Source organism: Vipera ursinii (assembly GCF_947247035.1).
Source record: "Vipera ursinii genome assembly, chromosome: 3".
Lineage (NCBI taxonomy): Eukaryota > Metazoa > Chordata > Lepidosauria > Squamata > Viperidae > Vipera > Vipera ursinii.
Window position 1 is genome coordinate 147,528,795 of NC_139516.1, and position 13,184 is coordinate 147,541,978.

The following is a 13,184-nucleotide window of genomic DNA, read 5'->3' on the forward strand; positions in this document are numbered from 1 at the left end:
TTGTTCCATTCTCCTATGCTGTGTTTAGGCCCCATTTGTAGTAGTATATTCTGTACTAGTATAGTCTATTCACAGCTGAAAAAGAACCAAGCCAACTGGAGAAATTTCAGAGGGATCTACCAAGAAGGGGAAGGGTAAATGCATCCTGTGAGGAATAAAGCATGGTGGTAGAAAAAAGATAACAGGGGAGATGTAACAGCAGCTTTCAGATATCTGAGAGGTTGTCACATAGACAAGGGAATGATCTTATTCTCTGTTGTTCTGAACCAAATTCAGTGGGTTAAATTTTCAAAGAAGGAGGTTCAGGCTAACCTTCAGGAGGAACCTCCTGACTCTACAAATTGTCACTCCTTGTAACATGAGGCTACATGATATGTGAGTTCTTCTTCACTTGAAGTCTTCAAACAGAAGTTGCATAGTTGTGGGTCTGAGATGCCTCTGTGGATCTAGTTAATATTATAGTTTTCCCCAACTTTATTCCATATGACTATTTTAAGCATCATTAGTCTGGAAGTTGTAGATTGGGTTAATGTTCGGGCCAGAGAGAGGCTGATTAACTTTCTCCCATTATCTTGCATAATGATTATCCTCTAACTTCATCTGCATGAGATATATGGGACTAAGTTACATCTCCTTCAGAAGTTCAAGAAAGTTAATAATACTTACATGTATAACAGAAATAGTTCATTAATGTGATGGCTTAATATTATTCCCCATGATTCTGAAAGTTATGCTTGCCTTCTACAGAAGTATGGATTACTATGTATCACATAACAAGAACATGGCAATAAATCCAAAGTTTACCTGCTGAAGAGCTGGAAGGAAGAAACTTTTGATGTGGCTTAAGTACAGAAGCCAACTGCATGTTTTATTACATTTTTTGTATAAGTTGAAGACATTGTGAGTTGGGTGGAGTATTTAGATTTAGTAGGAAATATTCTACCCAGAATAATCATTGCTTCTCCTCAAGTTCTTGCATGTAGCAATCAGTTACTGGGTCTTTTAACTTTATAGTCTGTATTTTGCTTTGAAGTTGAGCTAAAGCACACTTTGTTTTCTTTTTCTTATGGATAATTTCAGCTATGATTCAAGCACAATTGCTCTTTATGATATCACATTTTGGATAATTATATATTCTGTTAAATACCGGTATATATTTTATGTTCAAATAGTTCCTGTAAGTTTTAAGCAGGGATATATAAATGTGTTCAATTGTTGACAAAAAAAGTTGTTTAAATGCTATGCAAATGAATGTTTGTTTTTAAAATTCTAATAAATGAAATTTGCATCCATGTAGATTTGTTTAAATTGTAAAAACAGACTTTTTCTACATATAGAATCTCTACTGGCGGAAGTCAGTACATTTTATTTTCTAAAAGTAACAACTAATGTAATGCTTCAAGGTCTAGTAATCACCAGCATTGAATCCATTTTTCATTCCATTTGATGTGTAAGGAACATAATAGATGGGCCAGATCAGAAGAAAAATGGGTCTCTCACTTTGCATCATTTGGTAGCATGATGTGGAAGTCACACACACCCATATCATTGAATATTGCAATATTCTTGGTTGCATCTGAATTACGAAATTTGAAAGTTCACCAGCTGTATCTGGCCTATTTCAGTAAGAGAGAATTTGTCTGCTTGTAATCTCCAAAATCTAAGATAAAGAAAAGATTCTCAACAGAGGGCCTTGAAGGAATGGGAGAAGGTGGAAAATAAAACTCATTTTTGTCCCGAACATCTTTGATGGCCATCATTTGAAATCACCTTTCCATTCTGTCACTTGTCCAAGACCCCCTTATTCATACAGGAATTGTAACAGGCTGATATTAGCATCTTATCATATTGTATCCCCATGGCATCATGGGCTTCCTAGCAGCCAATTAGCTGTTGGCTCAGTTCTAGACAAACACTGGAAAAGTGTTTCTTCTGGAGATTTGATGCAGGAGGCATCCCCTTTCATCCTCAATTCTCAGGTTTTATCTCTCCCACCTTTCCCTATCTCATCCTTCACAGTTGCATCTCACCCATCAGACACATTTTTAAACACATTTTCCCTTGTCATATGGGGGGTGGGCAGCAACAAGGGAAGAAGACAAAGGCAAGGCATCAGCAGTTGTTGTCTACACTTGCAGTTACCCAGATACAGGAAGTGGTGGCTTGCAGTGGTAGTGGAGGGAACTCAGCAGTGAAACAGGAGTTGAACCTGGTAGATTTATGTTAGATACAATTATAAAAGGTTATGAGCAGAACAGATGATAATGCAAGCAAGGGGGTGGGGGTGAGGTAGACTAGCATCTTAACTGTGGCCTTTACTTACTGACTGTTGTCCTTGCATCATTCTGACCTCTGCCCTGGCTCTAATGGCTTTTGTATATAGTTGTGGACCTTTCTTTGCAGCTGTTAATGTACAGTAACAGGGTGCTAAGACACATGTTCGTGCATTTTGAGATGCTGCTTCAGGCACAGTAGGTGGCCATGTGCTTTCCAAGTGAAAAACAAGCAGGCAAGCAATTGACTTCTGTGTGAGCTTACTTCAGTGTGCAAAATGTTTATTTTGTTATCTTACCTTTTCTGAATTACTCCATTAAAAAGTTTGTGACATATTTATGCAAAGCATACGTGTGTAGTGGTTTTTGAAACAGTGAGACATCCCCCATAATGTGTGTATTACAAAACTTAGCTCATAGCCCCGTTAACTTGTCCTTTTTTTAAAAAAAATCTTCCATTTTTTAGAGAAAGTGCTGATTTCTTAGAATAGGATAATTCAGATAGGGAATTATTGTTATTGTAACACCTGGTTGTTTCAATAAAAGCATCAAAGGTCTCAGTATTAAAGGATGGACTTGCTGAATGATGCTTTTTGTTTCTTGAGCAGAAGGCCGTTTAATTGGAGAGGTGACAAATAGCTTCTTAAAAGAGACAATACTGCAGAACAGCAGGCTTGCTTCAGCTGCAGACTAAGAGAAAAAAAAATGAAGACTGGGGCTAAGGACAGCAAGGGAAGAAGATGAGTGAAAACAAATTAGAAAGCGTTTGCAGGTCCTTAGGAAGAACAGAATGACAGAGTTGGATGGGACATTGGAGGTTTTCTAGTCCAACCCCCTGCTCAAACCATTCCAAACAAATGGCTGTCCAAACTCTTCTTAAAAATCTCCAGTGATGCAGGACCTACAACTTCTGTAAGGAAGCCATTCCGCTGATTAATTTTTGTATTCCTCAGGAAATTTCTCCTTGTTTCTGAGTTGGTTCTCTCCTCGATTAAATTAGTTCTCTTCTTGATTAATAATAGATGAAAAAAGTTTTAAACAGGAGAAAGACACTTGAATAAAACCATGATTTTGACTCATCCCAGTCTCATTGACAAGAATGATTCTGTACAAGTTTATTCCATGTTAGAGTAAGATGAAGTCAATCATGTTTTAAAGCAAATTGAATTGAATTTTGCCCCATTTTACGACCTTTCTTGCCACAGTTATCAAATGAATCACTGCCGTAGTTAAGTTAGTAACACGACTGTTAAGGGAATCTGTCTTCCCCATTGACTTTGCTTGTTGAAAGGTTGCTAAAGGTGATCATATGACCCTGGGACACTGCAACTGTCATAAATATGAGTCAGTTGTCAAGCATCTGAATTTTGCTCCTGTGACTGTAGGGATGCCGCTGCATAAGTGTGTAAAACAGTCTTGGAAGTTTCTTTTTTCAGTGCCATTGTAACTTTGAACGGTCACTAAACAAATGGTTGTAAGCTGAGAACTACCTGTATACGTGCTTGTTTAAAATATTCCAAACATTTTTGGAATAGAAATAATATAGAACAACTCTTAAAATTAATCAAATGCAGGCTTCCTTGCTTAGGGCAAATTCCCTATTAGGGAATTGATCATTTTAATCTAAGAATTTGCTTTATATGAAAAAGCAAAGGCTATTGCAATTTCTGCAATAAATGCTTCTTTCCACATAAAACTGAACATTTTCCTGCTGAAAACATCAGAACACATTTACCATTATTTTGTGAAATTGTTCTATTTGTATCCTGTTTCCCATTTATTTGCTTACCTCCAATAGCTACTACTGTTAAAAGATCAAAATGTCTTATCCAAAGAAAAGAACTCTTCTAATACTAGAAACAAAGGGGGAAATGTTGCATCACCGTGAAGCTAGTGAAAGATCCTTACCCCTAAGACAGTGGTGGAGAACCTATGGCATGTGTGCCAGAGGCGGCACTCAGAGACTTCTCTGTGGACATGTGCACCATTGCCCCAGCCCCATCTCCCCCTGTGGCCTCCTCCTCACCTGCTTGCTTACTTCTGATTCAAAAGAAGATGTTGTCTAGCAGAAGCTGCTACAATCAATTGCATCAGAGGATTTGTTTAGATCAGGGGCCTTCAAACCTGGCCCTTTTATGACTTGTGGACTTCAACTTATGGCTGGCTGAGGAATTCTGGGAGTTGAATTCCATAAGTCATAAAAGGGCCCAGTTTGAAAACCCCTGGTTTAGATAGAAGACAAAACTGTGACTAGATGATCTTTTGACATGAGTTGCCCTTGAGGATTATCCTTTGGGACAAGAGTCCTGAGAGAACAAGACAAGAAATCGGTCCTTGATCAAAGGAATGTGCTCTTTTTTCTGTCTTACTTCTTACCGAATACTTTTTCACGTCAAGCCAACTAGAAATGTAATTAGACAGCGAGTTGTGCTGTGCCAGATATAATCCTGATATTGCAGCATTCAGGTTGTAAAGTATTTTCCTTGAGGCTCTTATCTGGGCCTGGTATTCTTTTTCCTCTCTCAGATCAATAAATATCTTAACAACTCATGCTTTAAGTGTTTCCATTCTGTTTTCTAAATCTGTTCAGAATAGATGTACTAGGCTAATTTAACTAGTGGTGAAAAGATGCAATATGGGCTTTTAGGTTCATAATTTTTGACTACGTAGAAAGTAATAGACCTATTATTCATTGTAAATGCAGATTGCTTCTATAGTACATTTAGTTAGCTATGAACTCACAGCTCTTGTTTAAAAAAACTGTAAATGTAGAACTTTTTGCTTTAAGCTTTCTAGTGTGCTTATATCTCTGTATTTAAGATACTTGAGAGGAAAATAATTTGACATGATTTGAGGGTTAATTTCTACTTTAACTTTTGGAAGGTTTTGATATATTCACCAGCAAAAATTATTGAGCCTTTTATATTTCTTATAAGTAGAAAGCAAAATATTGGTCTATTAAAAATTAACAGATCATGTAAAAAACCAAGCCATACAGAATGTTCCTGATTAGAAATTCAAGGTAGGAATTGGTGAGCACACTATATTGAATGCTTCTTAAATAATGTTGCAGATTATAGTTTGTATTTGTGTGTTTAAATGGCAAGTATGAATTACATACAAATAGAAATGTTCACATCACAGTAAAATTGTATAGTGTATAGATGAAATAGGGATGAAAATTGTACAATGTTACCTGGCCTCCAAACAATTCTGACTGTGCATAGTTTTGTACGTGGGTAGACCTTTTAATCCATATATATTAAAGGAATACATAGAGAAAATATAAAGCCTATTCTTGTAGATTTCTTTACTGTATGATTGTTCTACACACACATTTATATACACATGAGTGTTTTTACGACATGTTTAAAAGTAGAAAACAAAAAACGGGGATTAGAAATTGTAAATTAATGCAGTTTAGTTTGTATCTTTTGAAACAAGGATTTTAAGAGTGCTTTGAAGTGAGTCTTCAGCTCCAGTTATTCAAAATCTGTTGATTTTTAGAAATTTGTTGAAACTTTGCTATTAGGACTTAGACTTATATACCACTTCACAATGCTTTACAGCCCTCTCTAAGTATTTACAAAGTGAACATATTGCCCCCAACAATCTGGGTCCTCATTTTAACGACCTCAAAAAGATGGAAGGTTGAATCAACCTTGAGCTGGTGAGAATCGAACTGCTGAACTCTCGGCAATAGCTTCTCATCAGAATTAGCCTGCAATACTGCATTCTAACCATTTCGCCACCACAGCTCCCTCTCTCTGTCTCTATTACCATTATATATAATTATATAACATAATGATATTTTTCCTTGCCTTATTTCTCACTACTTTTTAATTTTTTACTTGACAGAAGCACGATTGATGGACCTGTTGGCTATTCAGTAACATCTGCAAATTCTGCAAGTGGAAGCATAATCTGGGATATCCAGAAGACAGCAGTGAATGGGGTGAGTAAGCTATACAATAATGGTTTTTGAACACCACCTTTGTAACTATATTTGACATTAGGTCATCTGAATCAGAAGGAGGGCAGATGCTACATTTCTGTTATTTACCCATGATAATAATCTTCAATGATTTGGCAATATGCAGAGGACATTGTCTAGACATCTAATGTATCAGTTTGCTTCTAATGTCATGATGGTTCCTTATGAAAGGTATTTTTCTTTGTATATGTGTAACCAAGAGAATAGTTAAAGTTATATGTTTTAAATATTCACAGAACAATCTTTTGGACAGTTCTGTTAAACAGAAGAGAAATAATACTTGAAATTTCATCCAAACATACATTATGTTAGTTGAAGAATATTACCAGTATATTTCAACAATAAAGCCTTCAAAGGAAGGTGTGGCAAAGTATGTATTATAAATATTTGTGCTTGTCTTAGCTGTCAAAATGAACATTTATTTCCTCAATATGATTTAATTCTATGACATTATTCAGAAGAGGGCATTCATAGGTACCAGTAATTCTAGACTCACATATTTATTTTGGACCTAAATTCAACGCAACTTGGAAGTAACTTCAGTTTAGAATTATAATAGGTGACCATTCTCAAATAGCCAAATTTGATAATGAATTAACTTATTGTATTTCTTTGTAAAATTTATATAGGATCAGATTGGCCACTATTTTATATAATCTTCCTTTTTAATAGGAAGCACTTAAATAAATATTCTTAGGATTGGGCTGCACAGGTAACCCTAAGATTGTTTTTGGTAATATTTAAATGGCAAAGGGTGATGATGGGCTTTGCTTTAGGACAGCGTTTTGCTAACAGTTCTCGGTATATGTGGCTTTACCATTATATATACACTCTAGCTTATTAATCTGTTAGAACTGGAAGATTTTGAAAAGACAACCAAAGGTCATTCAGCAATTACCCATTGGTAATTAGGAATATAATTCAGTTTAGAAAAATATATGCAACTCAGCATAAACTTGATATATGCAAGTATTAACCCTTAAGAAGGAAAAATATGTATGCACCCATTGTATAGGAGATTGCAATTTTATTTTACTTTGGTAACAACTAGGTAATATAGATTAGATTATCTATACTTAGATAATTACTTAGGAACTTTCCTGGCTGAACATGTATTCAAGTTTCCATATCCAAACCCCCATATTGAAAAGATTGCATTTAGCTCCTTGTTATATAGTTAAATCTTCTGTAATATGCATAAAGAACTTGTTATCCACAGTGCCATATGGTTTTACGTAACCATGTTTTTTTAAAGGATTCCTGATTATCCATGAAAAGTAGTTATTGTTATGTTCTGCCTGTATGTCATGGCAGAGCAACATTTCCAGATGTGTACTGCACTTCTTTTCAAGGTATAATTATCCAATTTTTTTTAAATGTGTGGTTGACAGGCTGGAACAGCAAATAATGAAGACCACTTGTAATCAGTATTCGATTTTAGGCTACTATATCATGAAATCTAAGAGAATTGAGGGGGAAAAATTTCAATTAAATTTCGAAAAGTAAATGAAGAGGTTTTCTCAGTAACTTCACAAAAAGGGATAAAGTATCTCCATTTGATAAGCAGCTTTATTGCTGTGATATTTTTTTAAATATTGCAAAGTTCATTTCAGAATAGTTTGTATATACACTATGAAACTATATCCATAACTAATGCAATTTAATAGTCCTAGAATTTAGTAATTGTTTGAGAATGTCTGGCATTCTTCTGAGTACTTCCTTTCTGGCTCCCTTGGTTCTTGTTGCATTGTTTACATTATGGAATTAAAACGGTTTAACCATAATCCCCTGCTGACAGGTATAGTGAGCACCTGCTAGCCCTTTTTGTAATAAACCAGCCTTATGTGCTGGTTGGGTGTCACCTGATCCCCAAAAGCCAATAAAGGAAAAGAAGTGGTTTCTGTCAGGTTTTGAGATGGGAATAGTTTTGGGGGGTTTTGAAGAGAGTTGTTAAAAATCTGGATTGGTGTGGGAGAGTCGGGCGGGGGGGTACCTTGGGCAAGGTTGGAAATTGAATTATTTCACTCTAGCAGGAATGGCATTGGGGTTTGGGGGGTTGTTTTTTATCTCCTTTTAACTGTGTTTTGTGTATGTGTGTGCGTGCGTGTGTATATGTGTTTAACCTTGCCTTGGTTTGGCTGCTTTAATAAATTAAGTTTTGTTTAAATCTTAGAATATTCTAACATCTGCCTCAACATGGCTAAGCTATTGATTCTCCCAAATTTTGTTTGGCTTCCCATCAGCTAGTCTTATCTAGAGGTGGGATGTGGAAGGGAGGAACTACTTTGTAACGGAGGGGTATCTGTGACAGCAAAGGTACCTATATTTCCAGCCATTGTTCAGTTGTAGGTGTGACTTAGCTCCAGAACAGAGGACCTCAAAAGAAAGTCTCACTGTTACAATAGGGAACTCTGTGAATTGTAGTTTAAAAGATGGTCAATAAAACCCCATATCTTGCAATGTAGAATTCCCAGAATTCTACATTGATTGATATAAATCAATATAAATTGATATAAATATAAATTGATGTAAATATTAATATAAATATATACCATTGATATAAATTGATATAAATCCATAATGATTGGCAGGTCCAGACATTGACTAACGACCTATGAAGCTTGTGTCATGCTGCTGCTTGCACTAGCTGGCAGACTTCGTAACACGCCCTTTCCCCTAGGGCAGGGGTAGGCAACCTCGGCTCTTTTATGACTCATGGACTTCAACTCCCAGAATTCCTGAGCCAGCATGGCTGGCTCAGGAATTCTGGGAGTTGAAGTCCATGAGTCATAAAAGAGCCGAGGTTGCCTACCCCTGCCCTAGGCTTAGAGTGTTCCTGTTAATTATTTCATCAGAACTGCATGGCAACAACAGAATCCTGAGAGTATGGCAAAAGTCTTTATGCAAGAATGTTAAACAATTTATTAGTTTACATTTTACAGGCAATTTGAAATGTGGGGAGCAGTTCTGACTTAGGACTGTACAGTTGTTTGAGAATTGTCAGCTCTTTTCCTTGACAGAATAAATGGAAAGTTTTCTGACAATTTAAAACTCCAAAATCGTTTGCTTCCCCAGAATTGTAGGCTGTGAAAGAACCTTTTGCCTCTCTTTTATAAGCAACACACTTCTGTGTACCACCTCATATACTTAAGGATGGGGTCAACATGTGTTTAGAAAAGACAATGACTTATTCTCAGGCATTCTTGATTAAGAAGCATAGAAGACAGCTGTTGCTTTCATTTACTGTAAATTGGCATAATGCAGAAGGCAACCTGTATAGTAGGGTTCAAAGGACTACAAGATCTTTGTCAAAATAATAACTATTTAGCATCAATGAATTACCGGTATTAGCATGTTTTATTAATTGGTTTCTATTTTGTGCTTCTGTTGCAGAACCACTGTCTTCTGATATTTTCATAACAGCCACTCTGAGAGCTATTTTGAGGTTCTTTGGTAACCTAACACAGCAAGGAATATTAGAGTTGCTGAGCTTTCATTCTTTTGAAATAGATATGAGGCAAACTAAATCAGTGAGGGAAAAAATGCAAGATTGCAACTTGCTTTATTTTTGTTCTTTATTCCCAAACCATCTAAGAACAAAAGGGTTGATATTCATTTATATATATTTGGAATGTGAATGAGAATAAGAACATATTTTACCTCTGAAGTAAGATGCAGTTGTTACTAGCAGGAAGGAATATGTGGTTCAACTAATAATTGTTCATTGCATCGAAAATGTAGCACCCCCTTTTAAAAAATTGTATGTTGAGTTTCTCATTGCTTTAAAAAATAATACATTCTGTTTCTAGAAAATTGTCTTTTGGCCATAAGCCCCGTGGAAGTAGATTATATCCTAAATAGATATAATTATAATCAAGTGATAAATCTTAGTTTTGAAACTGGATAATTATGGAGTTCCTCATTTTGCTTTCTTTTTTACTTTTGAATCAAGAGAAATTCTGTTAAAAAAGGGGGATCACCCAAGGCTGTAATGTATTCAACCTTTTTTTGTGAAGACTTTGCATTAAAATCCAAATAGAGAATTATGATTATAGATTAGCTTTTCCAATATGATTAATCTTTAACTGCACTTCTCTTTTACCCCAGCTGCAGGAATATTTTAGTATTACAATTTATTAAAAGAAAATGGAGATGTTTGATTTAGTCTTCGATTATGATTTCACAATTGATTTGAATAGTGAAAGTTGCATTGTGACTATCAGAAACTATTCTTTCGCTGTAGTCTGTGCTCAGTACTACTGAACAATATTGGTTTGGGGGATGTTCCATCTACAAAAATTGTAGATTTCAATCTGCAAGATACTCAGTTGGAAAGAAAAATGGGTGATAATGGATTTTACATTTTTGTGAAACTTAACAATAAGTGAAGTAGGAATAACTATTACAAGATAGTCTTGAACTAAGTAGCACTTAATGCCAGCCAAACAGTCCCATTTTTCAATTTGCTATAGTTGGCACTTATCCAAAAATAGGTTACTATTATTGATGCAATAGGGACGCGGTGGCTCAGTGGGTTAGGACGCTGAACTTGTCGATCGGAAGGTCGGCAGTTTGGCGGGTCGAATCCCGAGTGCCGCGTAGCAGAGTGAGCGCCTGTTACTCGTCCCAGCTTCTGCCCACCTAGCAGTTCGAAAGCACGTAAAAATGCAAGTAGAAAAATAGGGACCACTACGGTGGGAAGGTAACAGCGTTCCGTGCGCCTTTGGTGTCGAGTCATGCTGGCCACATGACCACGGAGACGTCCTCGGACAAGCGCTGGCTCTTCGGCTATGAAACGGAGATGAGCACCGGCCCCTAGAGTCGGAAACGACTAGCACGCATGTGCGGGGGAACCTTTACCTTTTATTATTGATGCATGAGAGGAAAGTAGTCACATTCCATCCAATCTTTATGAAAAAAAAATCTGTTGAAAATAGTATGTTTCCTTATGACTATTCCAGGTGTGCTTCTGTTATTAAAATATCTGCTGTATCCTTAAGTTTGAGTAGGAAGTCTACGGTATCCTATGAACACTTCATGGTATTAGAGGTGTCTTTATTTCATCAGAATAAAGTCTTATTTCTTATTATATTAGATACTGTAGTTAGAGTTATAGATACCAATAATATTTCAGAGTGGTCTATGCCACAGAGCAGGGGTCTTCAAACTTGGCCCTTTTATGACTTGTGGACTTCAAGCTGGCTGGGGAATTCTGAGAGTTGAAGTCTACAAGTCATAAAAGGGCCAAGTTTGAAGACCCCTACCACAGAGGCTAGAAAGAAAACACAGAAGACATAAATGGCTACATTGATTGCGCTTGGATAGTTACTTAGCTAATAAAAATAAAATGGGTAGGTGATACAAATATGCCATTGTTCTTCAGATGTCTAGGACAAATTCTTAAAGCTCCATTTCACATATAAATAGAAATGGTAATGATTTAGAAACTTGTAGGCTGCCCAACTACTAACAATTCTGGGCGGTTCACAACAATAAAATAAAGACATTACAATAAAATCAATAAAAGGTAAAAGATGGCAGGCATAACAGTGAAGGTCCCCCTCACCAAAGACCTGGGTTGAAAGGTAGGGTTTCACCACTCTTCTGAATAATAGCATAGTGGTGACCATCAGGGTGAATCTGATTCCAAAGGGTAAGCATTACTACGGAGAAGGTATGCTTCCAGGTTCCTGATAGTAGAAGTCGTTTTATTGAAGGAAGCCGGAGTACACCAACTCTGCAAGATCAAAGTGAGAGAGCTCTGTGACTGCTGTGGAACTCTTAACCTGCCCCACAGTCAATGTAACAAGGTGGTAGATTGAAATCACCGAGGACTAACAATCTTGGGGACTCTTTTACCAGCAGCAATGGAATCCAGCAGCTAAGACAAGGCTGCTAGTGGGTAGCAGAGAGGATGGTTCACCTGCAGCACTTCCTCCTCTATTTCCAGTAAATCTCTAATTTCAGTGAGGCTCAGTCTAGTCAGCTATCTTCTACTCACAAAATCCCCTGGATCAAAATTGTATTCCTGACTCATTTATAATAGTTCACTTTATTTTGTGAACATTGGTGTATTAAATTGGTGGAGCAGTGGACTAATGCCTCCTTAAGTAACACCAGCTGCCTGCAATTAGTGCAGGTTCGAGTCCCACCAGGCTCAAGGTTGACTCAGCCTTCCATCCTTCCGAGGTAGGTAAAATGAGGACCCAGATTGTTGGGGGCAATAAGCTGTCTTTGTAATAATGCCGCTTGGGGGGGGGGGAAAGCCCTAATAAGCAGGCATATACATAGAATGAAGGCTATTGCTAAGCACATTGATTTGTGCTTTAAATTGTAAGCCGCCCTGAGTCTTCGGAGAAGGGCGGGATATAAATGGGATTAAAAATAAAAAAAATAAAAAAATTACCAGCAATCTAATAAAGATTTGGCCACAGTTGAGGCCAAAATGTATGTTACTAAGTGAAACATTTGTTAAGTGAGTTTTGCCCATTTTACGACTTTTCTTTGACACAATTGTTAAGTGAATCGTTGCATTTTTAAAGTTAGTAACATGGTTGTTAAGTGAATCTGGATTCCCCATTGATTTTGCCTATCATAAGTTTGCAAAAGCTGATCACGTGACCCTGGGACACCACAACTGTTATAAATATGAACCAGTTGCCAAGCATCTGAAGTTTGATCATGTGACCAAGGGGATGCTGCAAGGGTTGTAAATATATAAAATGGTCGTAAGTTACTTTTTTCAGCACTGTTGTAACTTTGATCTGTCACTAAATGAACCGTTAAGTCTAGGACTACCCTGTATAGCTTGGTGTCAATAATTTATCTGTTTTCAATTTGCTACTTTCACCACATCAAAATATAACTCAAAACTCTGTAATTTTATGGACTTCCTGTATTCTCTTATCTTGGGTGAC

The 13,184-nt window shown here is 36.7% G+C and overlaps 1 protein-coding gene across 2 annotated transcripts in view; it reads left to right on the forward strand.

Annotated features, from left to right (window-relative positions):
- Positions 1 to 13,184, forward strand: part of ATXN1 (ataxin 1) — a 224,421-nt gene that overhangs the window by 147,106 nt on the left and 64,131 nt on the right. For both annotated transcript variants that reach the window (XM_083360664.1, XM_083360665.1), the window contains exon 6: positions 6,132 to 6,228. The gene's annotated coding sequence lies outside the window, so the exon portion shown is untranslated. The remainder of the gene's footprint in view (positions 1 to 6,131; positions 6,229 to 13,184) is intronic.